Source organism: Panthera pardus, unplaced genomic scaffold (genome assembly GCF_024362965.1).
Source record: "Panthera pardus isolate Hobbes unplaced genomic scaffold, ASM2436296v1 HiC_scaffold_144, whole genome shotgun sequence".
Taxonomy (NCBI): domain Eukaryota; kingdom Metazoa; phylum Chordata; class Mammalia; order Carnivora; family Felidae; genus Panthera; species Panthera pardus.
The window spans coordinates 20,533-42,500 of record NW_026526704.1 but is presented as its reverse complement, the minus strand read 5'-3'; the positions used below and the strand labels follow the sequence as shown (position 1 = coordinate 42,500).

General features: G+C 54.0%; 1 pseudogene; it reads left to right on the top strand.

The window, feature by feature from the left end:
- The first annotated feature begins 14,696 nt into the window (after window positions 1–14,696).
- On the top strand, window positions 14,697–16,137 carry LOC128776949 (TAR DNA-binding protein 43-like; annotated as a pseudogene).
- The last annotated feature ends 5,831 nt before the right edge of the window (window positions 16,138–21,968 follow it).

Below are 21,968 nucleotides of genomic sequence, written 5' to 3'. Positions count from 1 at the left end.
GAAGCGCCTCCCAAAGCCAGGCGCGGCCCCGACCCGCGCCCGCGCGCCACCCGCCAGCGGCAAAGCCCGGAACGGGAGGCGGGCGGGAGACAGCCGCCGCTCGCGCGGCGCAAGGGGGGGCGGGGCGCGCAGGGGCGCCCCAAGCCCCTCGGGACACACACCGCCACGGGAGAGGCGGGGGGACGCCGCGCGCGTGCGCGCGCGCTCGCACACCACACGCCCGAGGCACACGGGCCACGGCACCGGACACCGGCCAGGCCTGGCGGGACCCTCCCCCGACTCAGAGGGGGGAGGCGCAGGCCGCGGTAGGCGAAGAGCGGCGCTCGGCCCCACCGCGGGGCCGACAGACCTCCTCTCGCGCGGGAGAGAAGGCTCCGCCTAACACGCACAAGGGCATGCAGTCACCCTGACACAGGTGGCCACTACGCGCACAGGAGGGGCAGCGACTGGGGGGTTCCGGTACCCCAAGGCACCCTCTCGGATCGCTAGAGAAGGCTTTCTCACCAAGGGCGCGCCGCCCCCCACCCAATTCGTCCCCCCCATCGGGACCCGCCAGATAAAAGGCGTTTCTTCCCGGGGCCACCAGGGCCCGGGGCGGGGGAGAAAGGTCCACGGCAACGGAGTGACACAGGGCATTCCTGAGCATTCGCGGTCAGGGCCCACAACGAGGGCCACCTGCCTTCCCCACGCGCGGTTGCTCGTGTCGCCGCCCGGAAGGAGCGCCGCGCCTCCGGGTGAGGCCCGAGAAAAACCGAGGCAAAACACCGGCAGCAACGCGCTGGGCAAGAAACCGACAGTCCTCGCTCAGAGGGAGTTTCGGCCAAGCGCCACGGCGCCGGCTCGGCCCGCCACGATCGCTCAACTCGCCCCACCAAGTCAGCCCCCCGCACCCCTCCGGGCAACAGCGGCCCGTGGCGGGGCGGGGACGACAAGGCGCCCGCTCCCCGCAGCGGGGGGAACGGGTGTGCCTCCCTTCACCGATTCTGCCACCCGCCCACCTCGGGCAACTCCGCCAACGGCGGCGACCCAAAGGGGGGTCCGCTGGGAACAGGGAACGGCGCCACCACTCGGCTTCAGGCACCTGAGACGACCTGGAGCGCTCCAGGGGCACCACGGAGGGCCAGGCGCCACGCGCTCAGCACGCCCAGGCGGCGAGCAGCGTGGCGTCGGGTGCAGCCCCCCCACCACAGGGAGGCCGCCCACCACAACACAGCCAAGAGAGGCCAGCGAGAGTGTCCGCTGCGTCAGCCGACCCCGGTCCCGCAGCGACGGGAGGCCGGGGTCGGGCCGGAGTCCGCACCCCTCCGCAACCCCCCGCGCCGCCCACAGGCGGGAAGGAGGAGCATGGGGCCCGCAGGCAGAACGAGAAGAGCGGTCCCACTCACCAGGAGTGTCCGTCCCTCGTCTGACACGGCTTAGGCCCGGCCCGGGAGAGCGCGACATCACCACATCGATCGGTTACCGCCACACGAGGCAGTCCTGGGGTGAGGAGGGGGCTGGGGAAACGCCCGGCGAGGACAGCGACCAGAGGAGGACCTGCTTCAGCCTCGCCAGCACCCCTCCCCCACCTCTCCCAGGGAACAGGCAGCCGGACAACCCACAAGGGGAAAAGGGAACGCCTGACACGCGGCACGGAGCCTTGCGAGGGTGGGTTTGTCACGGCCACGGCCGGGTGCCCGCAGCGGGGAGCGCACGGGGTAGAAGACCCACGCCGCCTCCCCACGCCGCCCTCGGGTGCCAGAGACCGGAGGTGGCGCCACAGCCTGAACCACACCTGGATGCACGAGAGCCGGCGCGCAGGCCCAGGCAGACGGCTCGAGCAAGCAGGCGGGCAAAGGGCGGAGTCGGGCTCGGCTCGGCGTCACCGCCAAGCCCGGAGCCACGCCAGCCAGCGGCGACGAGGCCCAAGTCTCTCTTACAGGATGACAACCGCCACATCAGAACGTGTCAGCACCTACCTGGCAGCAAAAAGTACCTCTTTCAGGAGACAAAAATAACCGCGTTGGCAGGCGGGGCCGAGCCACAGGTCACTGGGACCTTCTGGGACCCTGGCCCGGCCACGGGCCCCAAGCATCTTCCCATCACCGCCAAGCAACCCCACCCCCCCCGGAAGTCCCCGGGGGCCATCTGGTCGACCCCGGGACCGACCGACCGACCGACCGACCGACCGGGGAATCGCGGGATGGGGGGGGAGGATGGCCGGGTAGGCCCTGCCCCGTTACACGTTCGCCCGTCCACGGGTCGTCTCCGGGTCGGGACTTAGAAAAATAAAACACTCCGCGCTGTCGCCTGCGGAAGCCTCCCCGGACCTCGCAAGACCGGCCCCATGCCAGTCCCCGACCCCCGGCTGGGACTGTTTTGGGGGGGGGTCTGAATTGCGCGGAGGCGCCCCCGACGACAGGACCTCAACGGGGATCGCGGGCGCGCCGGCGTTGGCGCCCTATACGGGCTTCCCCTCGCGGCCCGGTCCCCAACTCCGCAGCGGGCCTCGGAAAATCTGGGGAGAAAATCGGGTCCAACGACCGGGAGCACCACGCGTGCCCCCGCCCGGGCCCATCGCGCCCTCCGCGGGCTTCCCCTCAAGGCTCAGGACGGTCCTCACCGGCCCGGCCCGGCCCGGCCCGGCCCGACCGCGAAGCGGGAGGGAAGACAAAAGACGCCTGGCAGGGAAGGACCGACAAGCGACCCACGGGGCCACAGTCTCCGGGTGGCGGCCCCGGACGGTCCCCGCGGTCGGGGGGGCGGTGGGAGGGGAGGAAAGCACCGGCGGGTGCTGGTCGACCCGTCCGGGCAGCCCCCCACCCCGGCTCGCTCCCAGGGAGCGCCGCCGCTACTCCCCCATATACCCGGAGGTTCAATCTCCGGCAAGTGCACCAGCCGCCGGCGCCCCGACGACAGCGGGACGATCACGCCAACGTCGCCGGCCTTCTGGAACTCCGCCCCGGGGACCGCGGCCGAATCGCATCCCTTGCCGACGTCGCCGACGCTCCGGAGGGGAAACGCTATATAAAAGCGGCCGCCAGGTGGCGCCCGACAACCGACCGAAACGTCAGCGGGGACAGCTCGCGATCTCGGGGCCGAGAGGGCGCACAGCCGGCGGCCCGGCCGCCCGATCTCGTCCCGGCCCACTCCGGATGCCGCCTCTCGGTCCCAGGCCGGCGGAGGGCGTCCGCCTCGGGAGCTCCCGGCCGGCCGGCACGGCGCGACCCCGGCAGCCCAAGGGACACTCGAAAAATGCATCGGGGGGCGCCTGGGTGGCTCAGTCGGTTGAGCGGCCGACTTCAGCTCAGGTCATGATCTCGCGGTGCGTGGGTTCGAGCCCCGCGTCGGGCTCTTTGCTGACAGCTCAGAGCCTGGAGCCTGTTTCAGATTCTGTGTCCCCCTCTCTGTGACCCTCCCCTGTTCATGCTCTGTCTCTCTCTGTCTCAAAAATAAATAAACGTTAAAAAAAATTTAAAAAAAAAAAAAAAGAAAGAAAAATGCATCGGGGCGGCTGCCGCTGAAAAGGCGGGGGGGGGGGGGGGGGGGGGGCAGACCGGCCACTCGACTCCCCGGCCGGCCGAGGCGGACGTGCGCGGAAAATTCCCCGCACACACCGGGCAGGCCGGGCACGGGCGGCCCAGAGCGGCCCAGGCGGCGCGCCCGCGCTCCCGGGAGGACTTAGACACATTTCGGCGGGCAGGAAGGGAGGGAGGGAGGGAGGGAGAGACGGACGGTCAAACCGAAACCACGCGAGAGAGTACTCCCAGAACAACAACGGACGGACGAGCCGTTTTTATTCTATTGGGTCAAGCGGGGGAGCGTCTCTCTCGGAAACATAACAAACCAAGCTGCGGGGGGGGGGGGGGGACAGAAAGGGGGTGATGGATAAACAAACGACCACGGATAAAGCTTAAGCAAAGTCCTTCGCCGCACGGGGCCACGACGAAGTCCAAAGACCACAAACAGGTACGGGGAACATGGGTGCAAGTGCACCGCGTGGCAAGCGACAAGAATATGGCTTTCACCATTACTGTCCTCAATAAACACCACTACGGGCGGCGGTGGCGGCGGGGGGGGGGGGGGGGGGGGGGGGGATGGAGAACGGAAGGAGTTAATAGCCACTCACTAAAAAATGTCCCATGGGGCGCCTGGGTGGCTCAGTCGGTTGAGCGCCGACTTCGGCTCAGGTCACGATCTCGCGGTCCGTGAGTTCGAGCCCCGCATCGGGCCCCTGTGCTGACAGCTCAGAGCCCGGAGCCTGTTTCAAGTCTGTGTCTCCCTCTCTCTGACCCTCCCCCATTCATGCTCTGTCTCTCTCTGTCTCAAAAATAAATAAACGTTAAAAAAAAAAAAAAAATTAAAAAAAAAAAAGTCCCGGTTCCCAGAGGACCCTACAGTCCAAAGGGGGGGTGGGGGGGGTGGGGGGGGGGGTGGGCCCCCGCAGGGAAAAGGAAGGTGTCACCGAGACACACCCTATGCCTCCACCCTCTTAGGGTTTGCAGGTGACCCTGAGGGTGACACTGACACGAGACAGGTTAACCGTACAAGGAGCCAACAAATTGATTTCCTACAAGTTTCACGTGACAGGTAGAGCCCCTCCTGAGGAAACCAAGACCCTGAGAAGTGGCCAAACCTAAACGCTTGTATATTGGGTTGAACAAGGAGAAGCGACGGTGGACGACTAACTGAACTACGTGGGGAGGCTAAAGGATGATGAGGATTTTAAAACCAACCAACCAACCAAGATCTGTTCTCCTCTAGAATTCTCTCCACTTCTCCCCCTGTCCTTGAGGATAAGAATGTCACTCCCCTGGTGGCATAGGAAAGACGGGGGGGGGGGGGGGGGGGCCCTTCCAGGGAGAAAAGGAGGAGAGTGCTCCGTGCATGCTTCTTGCACCTGCTGGGCAGGAGGGTAGGGGTGGGTGGTTTACTTTGCTTGCTTGCTTGCTGCTGCTTTTTGAAAGCTTCTCTAATGTTTCCTTTACATCTAAGTCTTCCTTTCCAGTTTGGCTTTGGACAGGAGGAAGGCAGGCCACACGTTTTTCTGGCACGGTGGAGAACGAAGGGTAAGATGAGTGCGGGCCCGTGCGTATTCTTTTCCGTCAGTCACGTGCCGTGGTGAGCAGAGCATCAGCTCTTGCCGGATGGGTGTCTCATTCCTCCGTGAACCATCAGGCAAGATGTCGGGCAAACACACACAGGGAGACTAAAGGTAGGAAGAACGTAGAGAAGACGGGCGACACGTGCCCGAGTCTCCAGAGCGACGATTTCATCCAGGGCACGGCAACGTCCAAGGTTTCCGGACACCACGTTGACGGACGCTTTGGTGCGTAGGTCACTTTGAATCTACAGTGCCACCCTCCGGTCCATTAGCACGTTGCCTCCGGCTCACGTGAGCGAGCGGTGGTGTCGTCGCGCAAAGAGACTGTGGGACTCGTCCCGGGATGGAACTGGGCCAGAGAGAGGGAGGGACGCCGCAGCCCATCGTTGAGCTTCAGGTGTCTGTAAGAGACCGAGTCTCTAAAGTACACCGAGGCACAGGGCCCCGCTCGCTCGTGCCTGGACGTCTCTTTGTTCTTTCGAGGGGTCGATATCTGTGAGTGTGGTTTGTTTACTTTCCGGACAAGGCGAAAGAACTCTGAAACAGGAAATATTGGCACAAGGGGTCTGGTGGGATGGGAGGGTGCGGGTCAGTCCACGTACCGAGAACACGGGAGGATCGGGCGTCTGAACAACCAGGCGGAGAGGGGAGTTTAGCCTCGGTCATCACGGCAACCGGCACCTCGACAGAAACCACAGAAGGTGCCCAGGACGAACTGCGTCGCAGGAGCCAGCGTGGGCATTGCCCCACTACCCTCAGCCCTCAGCCCAGCAGCAGGCAGCAACTGTCGTCCGGGTCCAGGCCGCGCCCCACTGCCCTCTTCTCAGCCAGAGCGGTACCCGGGAGGGCGGCCCCGGAACAGATACCTCCTCTCCTCCACACACATCTCGCCAACCCCTTGACCGCTTTGCCCGGGATACACAACTCCGCTGTACCCAGGCATGATTTTTCCCGTGGACCGGGGGCCTCCTTGGCCACTTAGGGTGCTCGCACCAAGATGAATCGGGCTAGAGACAGGGACACCTGTGCAGCCCGCTGTTGAGCTGAAGGGGCCTCTAGGAGAGGGACTCTCTAAAGTAGCTGACGTACAGGGAGACCCGCTCGCTCGTGGCCGGATGTGTCTTTGTTCCTTTATTTCTTTTCGTGTTCTTTATTATCATGTTTGGTACAATTGTAAGCGGGATTGGGTTGTTTGGGGTTTGTTTTTTCTTTTCTTTTCTAATTTGTCTTTCTGCGGTGTCATTATCGGCGTATACAGACGCAACAGATTTCGGTACATAGAGTTTGTATTTTTCCTGTGGACCAGGGGCCTACTTTGCCGCTTAGGATGCATGCGCCCCCACCCCCTGCCCACCCGCAGCCTTCAGTTCCCCAAACCACTGGAGGACTCGTGGGGGTGGGAGTGGGGGTGAGGGTGGGGGAGGGGTGGGGGGCGGGGATGGGAGTGGCAGTGGAAGGGAGGTTCAGGGCGATTCATTCCAATGGGCCTCATTCAACCCCTTTGTTCAAATGCAGAAAGCTTTCTGTTAAAGTCTGAGCCTGGGGCTTCTCTGCATTGAATGGCTTTCTTCAACTCCCCCAACCCTTAGGCTGCAGTTTCTGAACTACTGGGAGGAAAGGGAGGAAAGGGAGGAAAGGGAGGAAAGGGGGGGGGGAGGGAAGGGGGGGAGGGAAAGAAAGAAGGGGTGGGGGAGAGAAAGGGGGGAGGGGAGAAGATGATGTCTGAAGAACTTGCCTTCTCTGGAGCAAAGAGAGTCCCCTCCTTTTCCTAACCCAGGAAACCTCAATAAACCATTTGAGAATCATGGATGTGGAGGATGAAATCTTACTATAATGCCTTCCAGGGGTGGGGGTGCAGGTACGTGGAAGGGTAGGGAGTTGAGCGAGCGAGCGAGCGAGCGAGCGAGCGGCATGGTGTGGCGTGGCGTGGCCTGCCGAGTCAGAGTCAGAGGGTGGCATGAAACACGTGATGGTGGTGTCTTAGGGTTCAGAGGCCAAACACAGGCATGGGGCAATAAGGGATAGAGGGTGGGGGAGGCCTGACAGGGGACAATTGTGACCCCGGGCGATGGTCCCAGCGGGCACACTCCTGTAAAGCAACACTAACACTCTATTGATTAGCCATTGACCTCTCCTCCCTCTCCCACCTGCTTCCAAAGGGAAACTGAGTACAGTTTCATTCCACAGGCACTGGCTGTTTCACATGCAACCTTTGACGTGCCACTAAAAGGAGGAAGAAAGATGGACACACATGAAACAGCCCCACAGATGGCCTAGAGGGCGTGGGCGGGGCTCTCATCAGTCAAATTGGGAGTCTGAGTCAGGATCCTGGGGTTGTTTCAAAACATGGAATGGAAGGGGCTCCTGGCTGGCTCACTCAGAAGAGCATGCGACTCTTGGACTCTTGATCTCTGTCAGGGTTGTGACTTCAAGTCCCACATCGAGTGAAGAGAATGTGAAAAATGAATGAAGGAATGAAGGAATGGATGAACAAACTTAAAAAAAAAAAAAAAAAAAAGGTTGTGGGGCGCCTGGGTGGCTCGGTCGGATAAGTGTCCGACTTGGGCTCAGGTCATGATCTCACGGTCCGTGAGTTCAAGCCCCATGTCGAGCTCTGTGCTGACAGCTCAGAGCCTGGAGCCTGCTTCAGAATCTGTGTCTCCCTCTCTCTGACCCTCCCCCATTCATGCTCTTTCTCTATCTCAAAAATAAATAAAAGTTGAAAAAAAAAAAAAAAGTTTGCAACGTTTATGTCTTTAAAACAAATGGAATCGGTGGGGTGCTTGGGTGGCTCAGTGGGTGAAGCATCCCACGCTTGCTAGATTTTGACTCACGTCATATCTCAGGGTTCGTGAGACCAAGCCCTGCATTGGGTTCTCACACGGACAGTGCAGAGCCTGCTTGGGGTTCCCTCCCTACCCCCCCATACCTCCCCCATAAACCAATAAATAAACATCAAAAACATAAATCTTAAAACACTACAACAAATGGAATGGAAAGAGAGAACGCAACGAGGAGGATGTGAATGTTGCACCTAATACCACTGAACTCTACGCTTATATATGGTGAAAAATCTCAATTGTAGGTGATGTCTACTTCTAACCACAACTGAAAGGAAAACGACAAAACACCGGTCCTTGGCTCACAGTAAGGGAGTTCCTGGATTTGGTCCGAGAGGGCCTTCTCATCCGCCGTGTGGAAAACTATGGAATGGTTTCTTCCTCTCCAGGCCGATGACCATTGCCAACGACAGTAGGTGTAGGTGCTGTCCTACCTGTGAAGGAAAGGCAGGAAGAAGTGTAGCATTTAAAAGCATCTTTTAAACGCTGTCCACCTTTCCCAGTTTGTCCCCTCACTATGTCTTGCGTACCTTTTATAGCATTTACCCTATGTCGATGCAAAATGAACGAGCCTTTTTAAAAACAATTTTAAAGAGGAAGGAAAAGAGTTTCATTGGAGCCCAAGTTAGGAGGGCTGACGGGGATACGCAATCTTCACAAAGCAGTCAGTCATCTGGGGAAGGCCTCACATTGGGCATACATACAGCTTACCAAAAAAAAAAAAAAGGAAAAACAGGGCACGGGGGCGGGGGGGGGGGGGGGGGTTGGCCGCAGATGTTAGGAATCATCATGAGGAGAAAGAACACATTCCAGAAAGTTACAGACTTTATCTTCTGTTTTTAGTATGTGCAAGGCTGTATGACTTCAATCTTATGGCGACCAGGAAGGTTTTTGTATTGTTTTCTTTTGTTTCCCTTATCTTTATAAGCCGCCTTTGGAAGCCCCCTTTTTTAGTTAGTTATGTTTAAGAAAAAAAAAAAATTTTTTTTTTTTTTTTAACAAACCAGACATTAAATCTGTGCTCAGGACAGAAAAAGAGCTCATGCTTTGAGGTTTTCTGGAGTCCCTTTGACCTCGGTAAATATTAAATGTATAGCTTCCCTGGGAGAGCACCAACATAAAAAGTTTAGAATTTCCTTTATCATTTCCCCGTCTTGATCGATAATCTTTCCTCAGAAATCACGGACGATCAACCTGATGTTTTTATGTCCCTCAGTGCCAGGTGACTGTCTTGTCTGCCCTGGGTGTGTCCCTCCTTGCTAGGTATGAGACTGAGTGTGTGTGTGTGTGTGTGTGTAAACACACATATATGTCTTTGAACCACCTAGGGTTCCTCGTTGGGGTGAACTTATTGTAACATAAATGGTGGGAAACTCAAAAGTGACGTATGTTCTCTGTAAGTTCCATTGACCAGCAGACATAGTTCATGTGCTTGGCTCAGATGGCCTGCCTTTGTATTTGGCAAAGCATTTTTAACAGAGAGACAGGGACAGCAACACACTTTCAACAAGGACAATTTGAAGGAGCCAGTGCAACATTGGAATACACTTGAATTGACAAAAGAATGAAATCCCAAGAATCCTTTACATACCTGTTGATAAAAGGGAAGGCACATCTGTGATTATTGATGAGGAAAGATGGAGCACCCACATTGAGGAAACATACCTGTCATGCATATTCCCAGGTTTGCTTAGGGGCGGAGACTTAACATGAGAAGGAGGCAAAATTTAGTCCCTGATGTCAGGAGGTTACCTTAGGACACGGAGAAGGGGCTGTGGGTATGCCCCGAGAGCTGGTATAACCTGGATGGGGACTTAGGCTCTTTCTCTCAGGGCTGTGCTGGCTTATAGGCTGCAAGCATATCGGTGGACCTTGAGTCCAGGCTTCTTCAGAGACAGCTAGAGTTTGTTTGTGGGACCTGAAAAGACACAATAGCTGATTAGGGGCAAATAGTTCCCTGAAGAACAAGATTTAGGTTCTCTGCGAGAGAGAGCGAGCGTCAGACTCCTTAACCCTCCGTGGCACAGTTTCAATTGCCCACTCCCCACTCCCCGCCCCCCACACTCACCCCCAGCCTCTGGAGTTTGGATCATTTCCCAATGGTAAGGAACGGGGACGATGATGGGTGATGGCTCGGGCTAGGGCTATCCGTTTATCTCCCCCGGTGAGAACAGTTTCTGTAAATCTCACCTGTCACAGGCCTAGGTGCAGGGCTACACAGAAGTTGTGAAGGGAATCGAAGCAACATGGAGTCAGAGGTGTTAAGTTTTCTTCCCCTTTATAAGTTTCCATTGTCAATCCCTCATTCCACTTCTATGGAACAGGGATGGAGGTCCACCTTCTGAAACTATTTCAAGCCGAATTAGGGTGTGGCAGGGGCTTTGGAAGGGAAGGATTTGACAGGGTGCAGGTCACAACTTTTGCTCCCTTGTGCTAATTGGGGGTGGGGAGGGGGGGGGGAATCAGAGATAATTCCTATCTGAGATCTTGGGTATTTTTCTGCATAGTTTGGTACTGCATCATATCCTGAGATTTCTCCCCAAGTGTATTCTAAGGAATAGTAACAGTATAGTCAAACCCAATGTTATAACCACCTTGTGGGGGGAGGGCACGGGGGGGAAGGTTGTGGTGGTCAAGGGCCTCTTACTGTACCCAAGTGAATTGCTGTCTGATTTTATTTGTATGTTTTTTTTTTTAAATCTTATTAAGTAACCTTTACACCCAACGTTGGGCTCGAACTTACAACCCCAAGATCGAGAGCTACACGCTCTACCGACTGAGCCATCCAGGTGCCCCTGTTTATGTGGGCTTTTGTTGCTGGGGCACCTGGGTGGCTCCGTGGGTTAAGCATTGGACTCTGGCTCCGGTCAGGATCTCGCCGTTCGTGATTTCGAGCCCCGCATCCGACTCTGTGCAGACAGCTCAGAGCCTGGAGCCAGCTACAGATTATGGGTCTCTCTCCCCCCACCCCCTCTCAAAAATAAATATTAAGAAACTTATAAAAATACAAATAAAATATGGGTTCTTATTTCTAAAGAGGAGCTAATACAGTTGCAGCAAGTGTTTGTGAACTAGCTTTGACTCTGCCTCCTCGTTCAGCAAGCAATCAGATAACTAATAAGAGGTACTTCTACAGAAAGAAAAGAACACCACGGGTTAATGGGTGGAACAACTTATAAACCCAGTGTCTAAGTCCCAAGTGCGGTCAGTGAGAAGGTGTCTAGATGCCAGGCTCGAAGCATCCTCAGCTGGAGTGGGAGCAGGCAGGGGGCAATCTGACCGATTTTTCTGGCATGTAGTTCAAATGTCTCATTTTGGGGGATTCTGAGTGGCTCAGTGGGTTCAGGTTCAGTATTCAAGTCTGGATCTCCACTCAGGTCTCAATCCCAGGGTCGTGAGCTCAAGGCCCCAGTTGGGCTCCACACTGGGCGTGGTGAAGCCTACTTTAAAAACAACAAAAACACAACAGCAGCAAATGTCTCGTTCTGAATGGCCCATAGAGCAACAGGCACACAGATTGTCTACAACTGTGGCAATTTCTCTGAAGTTTATCTCCAGTTGTCCAGCTTTCCTTTGCAGGGCTTCAGGGAAAAGGGCCATTTGAGTTCTTCAGGATGGTAAGATAAGAGGATGGGAGAGGATTGGAAGCCTGAGTTTGAAGAGTCATAGTCAGATATTCGAGGAAACCAGGATTCAGGATCCAGCCCAGTTTTAAAGGCAAACAACAAACAGTCAAAGAAAATTAATTAACCAGAACTAGAAGTTAACATCCACAAAAGAGCTATTGAAATACAATCTTTTTCTATCGAGACCCCTCCATTCCTGTCAAAGATAGCCCAATGAAAACTTATTTGTTTGTAAAATAAGTCCAGTGTTAACAGACATGGCTTCAGTATTGACATAAGCACAGCAAGAAAGCGATTGACCATATAGTATTTTGTGTTTTTTCTCTCTTCTTTTCCGCCTGCCTGCCTTCTTTTTATTTATTTTTTTTTATGGAGTTCTTTTTTTCCTCTTAAGTTAATTCCTTTATTTTGAGAGCTGGGAGGAAAGGGAGAGGGGGAGAGGGGGAGAGGGGGAGAGGGGGAGAGGGGGAGAGGGGGAGAGGGGGAGAGGGGGAGAGGGGGAGCTCTGCACTGTCAGTGCAGAACCCAGCTCAGGGCTCAAATCCATGAACCATGACCGTAGGTGAAATCAGACGCTTAACCGACTGAGCCACCCAGGCCCCCCACACACCAGATTTCTTTACACTGTCAAATGTACGAATGTATCTCATCATTTTCAGAAACACGTTGTGGTGTTTGGTTTTGTTTCTTTTTTCTTTTACTGTACAATTTTTAGCAAGTCATGAAACGGGCGCCTGGGTGGCTTTGTCAGTTAAGCATCCAACTTCGGCTCAGGTCATGATCCCACGGTTCGGTTCGTGAGTTTGAGCCATGCATTGGGCTGTCTGTGCTGTCAGCACAGAGCCCGCTTCGGATCCTCTGCCCCTCCCACCGACTCATTCTGTGTGTGTGTGTGTGTGTGTGTGTGTGTGTGTGTGTGTGTGTGTGTGTGTGTCTTTCTCTCTCTCTCTCTCTCTCTCTCTCTCTCTCTCTCCTAAAAATAAAGAAATAGGCTGGAAAACAAATCTTCAAGGAAAAAAAAAAACAACAAACGATGAAACATGTTTACTAACAGACCCAAGTATCTTTACTGTTTTTCTGAATAAAGCCAAAGACCAAACACACACACACACACACACACACACACACACACACACACACAGCAAAACAAAAAACAAAAAAACAAACAAAGAAAAGAAAACGCCGTAGGTTTAGTAATTCACAATTTAGTATTTTATCTTCTGTGGAAAAGACTCAGATGTCTGAAGAACTGAACCTAATTTACCACTTAACTTAGCAAAGCTTTGAAGTTACAGGTCATGAAAGATTTGGGAAGCCATTTTAAAAGTTTACAAATAGGGACTCCTGGGCGGCTCAGTCGGTTAAGCGTCCGACTTCGGCTCAGGTCACAATCTCACAGCTCGTGAGTTCGAGCTCCGCGTGGGGCTCTGTGCTGACCTCTCAGAGCCTGGAGCCTGCTTCGGATTCTGTGTCTCCCTCTGTCTCTGCCCCTCCCTCGCTGACATTCATTCTCATTCTCTCATTCTCTCATTCTCTCTCTCTCTCTCTCTCTCTCTCTCTCTCTCTCTCTCTCTCAAAAATAAATGGTACAAGGAAAAAATTTAAAGGTTTACGAGTAAACATTTTTGTGTATTTAACCTATCTCCTGTCAACATTCACCCACGAACACTGTATGCGAGAGACAAAATCGACCATCGTTTGAAGTACTTTTTGCTGACAAACTGCAACGGGTACCGGTGAAGTCATAAATTGAAGTCACATGAAAGCTGATTAGGCCCCTGCCTCGGGCCTGAACCCTAGAGTGCGTGTCTGAGTGGAACAAGGAAGGGCGTAAGTGTTTGTAAAGTTTTTTTGATTTTGTTTTTGATACCTGTTGTAAAACGAGGGAGAAAACGTGTTATGTTGTTTGTAAAGGTCACAGAGATGTATATTTTGAGGACCACAATTACAGGGTCAGTATTGGGACGGAAGCAAGGCCATGACCGGAGCTGCCCACCCCAAAGGCTTGTCATGCAGAGAGCACCAAATTCAAGCCATTTTACAACCACCACCACAAAGAATAAAACCTAACTATCTGCATTGTATTTGATATCGACGGCTCCGAAAATATGTCCATTTTAAGTAAGCAATCACCCTTCCATGGCCCTTAGTACCCAAGACGTCACACCCGTGTCCACTAAAAAGTCAAACGATCTGTTTCCCCACCATCAGGCTCACACGGGAGGCCCCACCACTGGGGATGGCCTAGGAGATCACTGGAGCCACACCAACTGATGCAGAAACAGGGGGAGGGGGAGGCGGCCAGGGAGCCGCCGGCCAGGCCCCAGGCAGATTTAAAGTTTTGGACTCACCTTTTTGTGTTTCTTTCATCTTTTTCTTTTGCGCCTCCAACTCCGCGTCTGCGCGTCCACCTCCTACTTCTTCTTCCATCTCTGTCTCCTGTCTTTGCCTCCTGCAAAAGTGGCTTTGTCTCTGGTTGCTTTTCAGCCCCCTGTGGAAGAGGTGAAGGAGGAGCAGGCCGTGGGGTGGGCACCCATCTTGACGCTTGTGCTCGGGGAGGAGGAGGGGCGGGTTTAGGGTCACTGGCATCTGTCTGCCTTCCTCCTCTTCCTCCTCTTCCTCATTCTTCTGACTATTGGGAAAGGGTGTGTGGGTGTGGGTGTATCGGGGAGGGCAGGTGTGTTCAATTTTTATCTCTCCTCTCTCTGGGCCATCAATTGTGTCCCTTCCCATGAGGCAACTTTCTTATGGAGTAACATAAAACTCTGAATGTAGAGAATTTCACACACACACACACACACACACACACACACACACACACCCCACACCCATACCCCGTTCACGTGAATGTGAAACACATTTGGGTTTGTTCTGATCCTCCTGAGTGTTAGAATGCCCAATGTTCACAAGAGCTTGCCTTGAAACACAGTAACGGAGCTCGGTTACAAATTGGTGTGAGCAATAGCATCCAGAGGTAGAGAAAACATCTCACATGGATAACACCTGTGGCCATAGATCCACAAACAAGATGCAAACCAACATCAGCCTCTGTTTCACTCCTATTTGTGGAGAGGACGCGAAAGACCCAATGGTCAAATCTCCCCCTTTTATAAAAACAAATCCAATCGCACGAGAGCATTACCGTGGATGGATCCCATCGTGCAGGTGTTTTCCATTTCCAATGAGAACACAGCCAATTTGGTGCAAAGAAGCCAAAAGCTGCAGCAACCCACAAACCAAATGTGGCCCGGGATATCTCCGTGAGCGTCCCTTCCTCCCCAAAAGCCGGGGCTTCGCTGATGGAACCAAAGGGCTTCCTAGTTTCTGGCTGCGTCGTCTCACGGCCAGCTTTCCCTAAGGGAGCACACAAGGAAACTCATTCAGACACCTCCAAAGAACCCCATCTGGGCCATCAGGGACTCAGGTGACCTTTCCATGTTCCCATGTAAGTAAGCACTTGCAAGTATAGGCTCCATATGTCCTATACGTGTAGCCTGCCGAAGTTTCCTTTTGGGGATGGGTGGTTGCTTTCTCCACACTTAGAGCAAGGTTATTAAATGGTGGCGGTCACGGTGGTGTTTTTTCCTCTTCCGTAAAGAGTTACAAGGCGGCCATTTCGTGGGAGCGAAGCGGTAGCTGGGCTGCTCCTGGATCCCTCGCCGCTTCGGGTTCCCTGTCAGGCTTCCTAGCAGCGGCCTAGCGGAGAAATAAGAGCAGGTGTCTGAATGTACTCGGGTGACCAAAGATGAGAATGACGAGCCCATCGAAATGCCATCGGAAGACGACGGGACAGTGCTGCTGTCCACAGTGACAGCCCAGTTTGTCGGCAGCACGTGGACTGCACTACCGGAATCCAGCGTCTCAGCGTATGAGAGGTGTCCGGCTGGTCAAAGACATTCTGCGCATCCCTGATGCTGGCTGGGGAAATCCGGTAGCGGATAGTCGTCAACTTATCCCAAAGATAGCCACAGAAAAAGGGACGAGACAGGTGCCTGCTTCTTCAGCAGTGAAAGTGAAGAGAGCCATCCAGGGTACGTCAGATTTAAGAGTGTTGGGTCTCCCGTGGAAAACAACCGAACAGGATCTGAAAGAATATTTTGGGAGCTTTGGAGAGGTTCTTCTGGTTCAGGACAGGAAAGATATTCACACTAGTCCTTCAAAGGGTTTTGGCTGTGTTCCTTTTACGTAATAGGAAACCCAGGTGAAAGTCACGCGATCAAGGAACGATGGTGTGACTGCAAACTTCCTGAATCTCATCCAAGCCCAGATGAGCTTTTGAGAAGCAGGAAGGCGTTTGTCGGGTGCCTTACAGAGGGACGTGACTGCCTATAAGCTGCAGCAGTTCTTTTGCCAGGACTGAGAAGCGGTAGACAGCTTCATTCCCAAACGGTTCCCGGACTTTCCCTTTGTTACATTTGCAGATGATCAGGTAGCCCTCGCCCTCACCCTCGCCCTCTCTGATATTATCATTGAATTTATTTTTCTCAATGTACCCCCAAGGTACTTAGCCTATAGGGCAACAGTGGTTTGAGGAGGAGAGTCCTTCATACCCCTCGCCCTTTCAGCCCCCGCCCTGGCACAACCCCCTCCAGGAGCCCTCTGTTTGTTCCCCTTAGGGAAGAGCCTCTTACGTTTTTGTCCCCCTCCCTGTTTGTATGTTATTTTTCCTTCCCTTCCCTTCTTCCCTTCTTCCCTTCTTCCCTTCCCTTCCCGGGTTCCCTTCCCAGAGTTCCTCTGTTTGGGAAGTGAAGGTCCTCACACGGGTGAGGTCCTGTGATACATGTGTTTCTCTGAGGGACGAATGTCACTTTGCATGACACCCTCCAGTTCCATCCAGGTACTTGCAAATGGCAAGACTTCATTCCCTCTGGTGGCCGAGCACTGCTCCGTTGTAGATGGATACCACCTCTTCTGTATCCATTCATCCATCGATGGACATTTGGCCCCTTTCCATACTTTGCCTACCGCCGATAGTGCTGCTATGCACACTGGGGTGCGTGTGCCCCTTGGAAACAGCAGACCTGTATCCTTTGGCTAAGTACCTAGTCATGAAAGTGCTGGGTCGTAGGGTACTTCTATGTGTCATGTGTTGAGGAACCTCCTCAGGTCCCTGGTTCTGGAAAGAACTCCGATAGTGGTTCTAAATCAGGTGCGGCCATCGGTTGGGGACCCCCATCAAATGCAGAGTCAGGCAGCGGTTTTCCTGCAGGCTTTGGCTCAAGCACGGATTCTAAATCTTCCAGCTGGGGAATTTATACAGCGGGGTAGGTATAGACTGGTAGGAATTCAAATTTTTCTAAACACATGGTAAGTGTATTTCTTTTTTTCTTCTCTTCTCTCTTCTCTCTCTCTCTCTCTCTCTCTTTCATTTTCTTTCTTTCTTTCTTTCTTTCTTTCTTTCTTTCTTTCTTTTTTTTAAAACATTTATTTATTTTTGAGAGACCGAGAGAGACAGAGCGGGAAGGAGAAGGAGCAGAGAGAGAGGGAGACAGAATCCGAAGCAGGCTCCAGGCTGTCCGCACAGAGCCCGGTGCAGGGCTCGAACCCACAAACCGTAAGATCATGACCTGAGCCGCAGTCACACACTTAACTGACGGAGCCACCCAGGCACCCCACCCATGGTTAAGTGTATTATAAAACCCATCCATACTGAGAGTTTTCAGAATCAGTACGTTCAGCGTGGGGTATATTCACCACTATTTTTGACATTTTTCTTCAGAAAGAGAGGCAAAGCTAAATGAATTTTAGAAGTTTTGTTACATGAAGTGTTGAAATATCAGGTGTTTGAAAGCGAACTGCTGTTTGCCTGATTGGTTCTCGTTCTCTCTCTCTCTCTCTCTCTCTCTCTCTCTCTCTCTCACACACACACACACACACACACACACACACACACACACACACAGGCTACAATGGATATCAAAGGATTTCTCCTGTAATATTGTATCCCTGGACTCGTCAAGTGAATTCTTTGTGCGTGTTCACTATGGAAACCATTCATTAGAAGTACATTCTTTTTTCCTTGTTTTAATTGGAACCCCACCACATTATTTCCCCACCCCCGGGAAAACCTCCTTTTTGGAGATCATGGTGTCACAGTGTTTGGTCTTTTTGCTTTCGTTTTTAGTTTGTGACACTTGTCTCCCTTCCTATGCACAAGTACAGTATGAAGCCTTCATTGAATCTGTGCCGTTCATCTCATTTCAAATGTTTACGGGAGAAGCACTTCATTGAAAGCAGTGCTGTAAATATTCTGCCATAGGAAGGAATATTTCCGTCTACGTGCTTTCTCACTCTTGAATTCGTCTTCACACCATACAGGCTGTGACTTTGACGGTGGGTGTCTCGTTTGTATCCGCTACTCTTTATTTCGCGGAGTCGTATCAATGCTATGAATGCAAGGGTGTGCTATGTAACCAGAAGGCTGTTAGAAGTTCTGAAACCTTGTGTTTTCTGATCCTCGTGTTCGACCGACAGTGGTGCCGAAGTACGAAAGGCTAGTGTGAGTGAGAAAAGGAGAGAGTGCGTGCAGAGACTCCGTGGCGGTGGCACACGATGGATAGATTTTTTTAACCTGGTGAGATGCATCTCTCAGTCCCTTGACCTCGGTGCAAGAGCGTGCCGAGAGCAACGATAGCAAATGACATGCGAATGTTTTCTGCATCCAAAGGACAGCCACACCCGTTGGAAGACGTTGGAAGACGTAAAGAGAGTTTTGTTCTCAGAGAACCCCGTTAGTTGGATGTGTGAGGTACTTGTATTTCCCCTGCCCTTCCGTCAGCTGCTGTGAACACCGTATGGTGTGTGTTCTGTTCTGTTCCCGATCTGTTAAGTGTGGTCCCGTGAACACGGACTGAGCTTGTGGTGTGCTTCACGGGAGCACTCGGAAGCAGAGCTCACCAGTGAGCTCGGGGTGTCACCACGAAGGCCGGAAGTTCTAATGTCTGCCAGGTAGCCATAAGAATGTGGTCTAATGCAGTTCTGTGTCCCGTGCTTGGATGGTCTTTATAAGAGTTGTCAGTGTTGGGAATTCTTAAATAGAATGGATGAAGGAGGAAGAGGAGGAGGAGGAGGAGGAGGAGGAGGAGGAGGAGGAGGAGGAGGAGGAGTTGTTGTTGTTGTCGTTGTTGTTGTTGTTGTTACGAGGTATAATGACGAAAGACACGGCAGAAAATTTTTACAGGGTTTACTTTCTGTTTTCAGTATGTGCAAAGCTGTATGACTTTAATCTTTGGGGATCCAGGGAGGTTTTCTTCCATTTTCTCATCTGTATGTTTGGAAGGCTCCTTTTTAATTCGCAACTGACTGACTGACTGACTGATGGATTGGTTTTGTTTTTATGTCCTCTTCTCACCCAACATAAGGCCCAAACTCACAGCCCGGCAATGAAGAGTCACCCGCTCCCCTGACCTAGCTGAGCGAGCCAGCCAGCCAAGTCACCCCTTTGATCCATTTTTGTTGTTGTTGTTTATTTAAATGAAGCGGACATGCAACGTGTGCTCAGGACAGAAACAGAGCACACGCTTTGGGGTTTGGCAGGGTCATTTGGAGCTTGGTAAATGTTAAAGCCTAGCTTCCCTGGGAGCCCAGGAGCAGGGTCCACAGCCGTTAAAAGTTGACAATTTCCTTTATCGATAGCCATCGAACAGATGATTTATTGAAAACACGAATCTATGGCAAAGATCGTTCTATGGTCTGTGATCAGGATATAGGAAGAACCGGATGGCTACAGCTCCCACCTCACAGACTTCATGTTTCAGTTGGACGTAGAGGCAGGGAGGGAGGTGAGGCAGGACGGCAGGGAGACAGGGAGGCAAGCAGACTGGCAGGCAGGCAGGCAGGCAGGCAGGCCGGCCGGCAAGCAGGGAGGGAGGGAGGCAGGCCGGCAGGCAGGGAGGGAGGGAGGCAGGCAGGCAGGCAGGCAGGCAGGCAGGCAGGGAGGGAGGGAGGCAGGCCGGCAGGCAGGGAGGGAGGGAGGCAGGCAGGCAGGCAGGCAGGCAGGCAGGCAGGCAGGCAGGGAGGGAGGGAGGCAGGCCGGCAGGCAGGCAGGCAGGCAGGCAGGCAGGCAGGCAGGCCGGCAGGCAGGCAGGCAGGCAGGCAGGCCGGCAGGCAGGCAGGCAGGCAGGCCGGCAAGCAGGGAGGGAGGCAGGCCGGCAGGCAGGCAGGCCGGCAGGGAGGCCGGCAAGCAGGGAGGGAGGGAGGGAGGCAGGCAGGCAGGCAGGCAGGCAGGCAGGCAGGCAGGCAGGGAGGGAGGGAGGGAGGCAGGCCGGCAGGCAGGCAGGCAGGCCGGCCGGCCGGCCGGCCGGCAAGCAGGGAGGGAGGCAGGCTGGCAGGCAGGCAGGCAGGCCGGCAGGCAGGCCGGCAAGCAGGGAGGGAGGCCGGCAGGCAGGCAGGCAGGCAGGCAGGCAGGCAGGCAGGCCGGCCGGCCGGCAAGCAGGCAGGCAGGCAGGCCGGCAAGCAGGGAGGGAGGCAGGCCGGCAGGGAGGGAGGGAGGGAGGGAGGCAGGCGGGCCGGCCGGGAGGCAGGCAGAGAGGCAGGCCGGCAGGGAGGCAAAGAAAGAAAACGTGGCATCAGGGTACCTTGTGGGCTCAGGTGGTGGATCGTGCCACTGTATCTCGTGGGTTGCGAGTTCGAGTCCCACGCTGGGCGTAGCGCGCGCTTACAGTAAAATCTTTGAAAACCCATCCACAAATACAGGAATAAACAAAACATGGTATCAAAGGGGAGTAAGTGATTGATCGATGGGGGGTGGGGATCAAACGAGAATATGTGTCTAACCCGCAACCTATTCTTTATCGACGCTGCTTTCACTATTTTGCCCCGATGACTTTTTCCACAAGCGGTGGTCCCACCTGAGCGGGCTCCCTTCATCTTAAGATGTTCTGCAGCGAGAGGAAAGGCGTGAGAGGCAAAAGTTAGGCGGATCCATACAAATAAAGACAATCATCGTTTCTGAGACCAGTAGCCAAAGCTCTGCCTCCGTTTAGGATCCAATGTCGTACTTATCTCTTTAAAAACAGAAATACGTACATAAAAACCAGGCAGGGTCGTTGGCTTGGATAAGGGAGGAAGCTGAAATGCAATCATGGAGAACAACATAGGGGGTAAGAAGTTGCAAGCCAGAGCGATTTCACCACCCGTAGCCTTTGAAATGATGATTTGGTGTCTTCGGATACAAGAGAGCTCACCCTACGTAGAAGGTTTCCCACCGCTTGTCATGAAGTATCGGAACACCACAAGCGGATTCCCGTGCTACCAAAACCTCTCTGCCAACATAATCTGTAACAGCTGCATTCTCTTGTATCGTGTGAGTGTAGCGTCATTCATTGCACCACTCTGCCGTTGTTTGACCTTCCAGCGGATTGTAATTTTCGTTTCTTTCGGCGTGCGTGTGGGTATGCGTATCGGGCTATCGAAAACGATCTAGCCACGTTCGGTCCTCTTTTTCTCATTTCTCATAGATGAGTGATGGCGTCAAAGGATACACCTCAGGAAACCCCAGATGGAAGAGAGGCAAAGGGAAGGGGGGGGGGCAGAGTGCTTCTGTGTCCCGTGCCGCCCCCCCCCCCCCCCGCACTCTCCCAACACACCAGTCTCCCCTCCTCTCCCCCCCCCCCCCCCCCCGTTCCAGGTGTTGGAACAACCCGGAAGTGCCTGAATTAGGGGAGTTCTTTGACCGGGGGGGGGGGGGGGGGGGAGAGGTTGGGGAGCACCAATGTTTGGAAACATTGCAGGGCTACCAAGAGTCAGTGTCTAAGGTACTTGGGGGGGGGGGTGAGGAAGAGGGGGGCGTGGGGTTTCTTTCTCTTTGAGGTGATGGAAATAGTTTGGAATGAACAGTGATGGTCCCATAGCTTTGTGAGTAGTAGCCTAAGATAGCCCGCTGAAGTGTACACACACCTATACATTTGTTTACTTATTACGTATGCATTCATTCCAGTTGAGTGAGTGGGAGAGAGAGGGGGTAGGGAGGGAGAGAATGGATCACCAAGCAGGCTCCAAGGTGTCAGCACAGAGCCAGATGTGGGGGCTGAAATTCAAGAACCCCGAGATCATGACCTGAGGCGAGACTGGGACACCTTACCGAGTGAGGCACCCAGGTGCCCCTGAACTGTTCGCTTTTACAAGGATGGGAATTTTGGCATGCGAGTTGTGTTTCCAGTGTTAATAGGTGAGGCAACACCTAGAATAGTAAATGCGGGCGGGCGGGCAGGCAGGCAGTCGATGTTTTCTTGTTCTTTCCCTTCTGGGCTTCAGAGGGGGATGGCGAGTGTGAGGGAGGGAGTCCATGACACTGGGCGTAGGTGTTCTTGTGAGCTGAGCGGCTTGGGAAGTTCCCCGAACTACATGACCCCACAGGAGAACAGGAATTCCTTCTCGACGGCAAGAGAGTGGGCGACTAGCACCGCCTGAGTCTGGCAG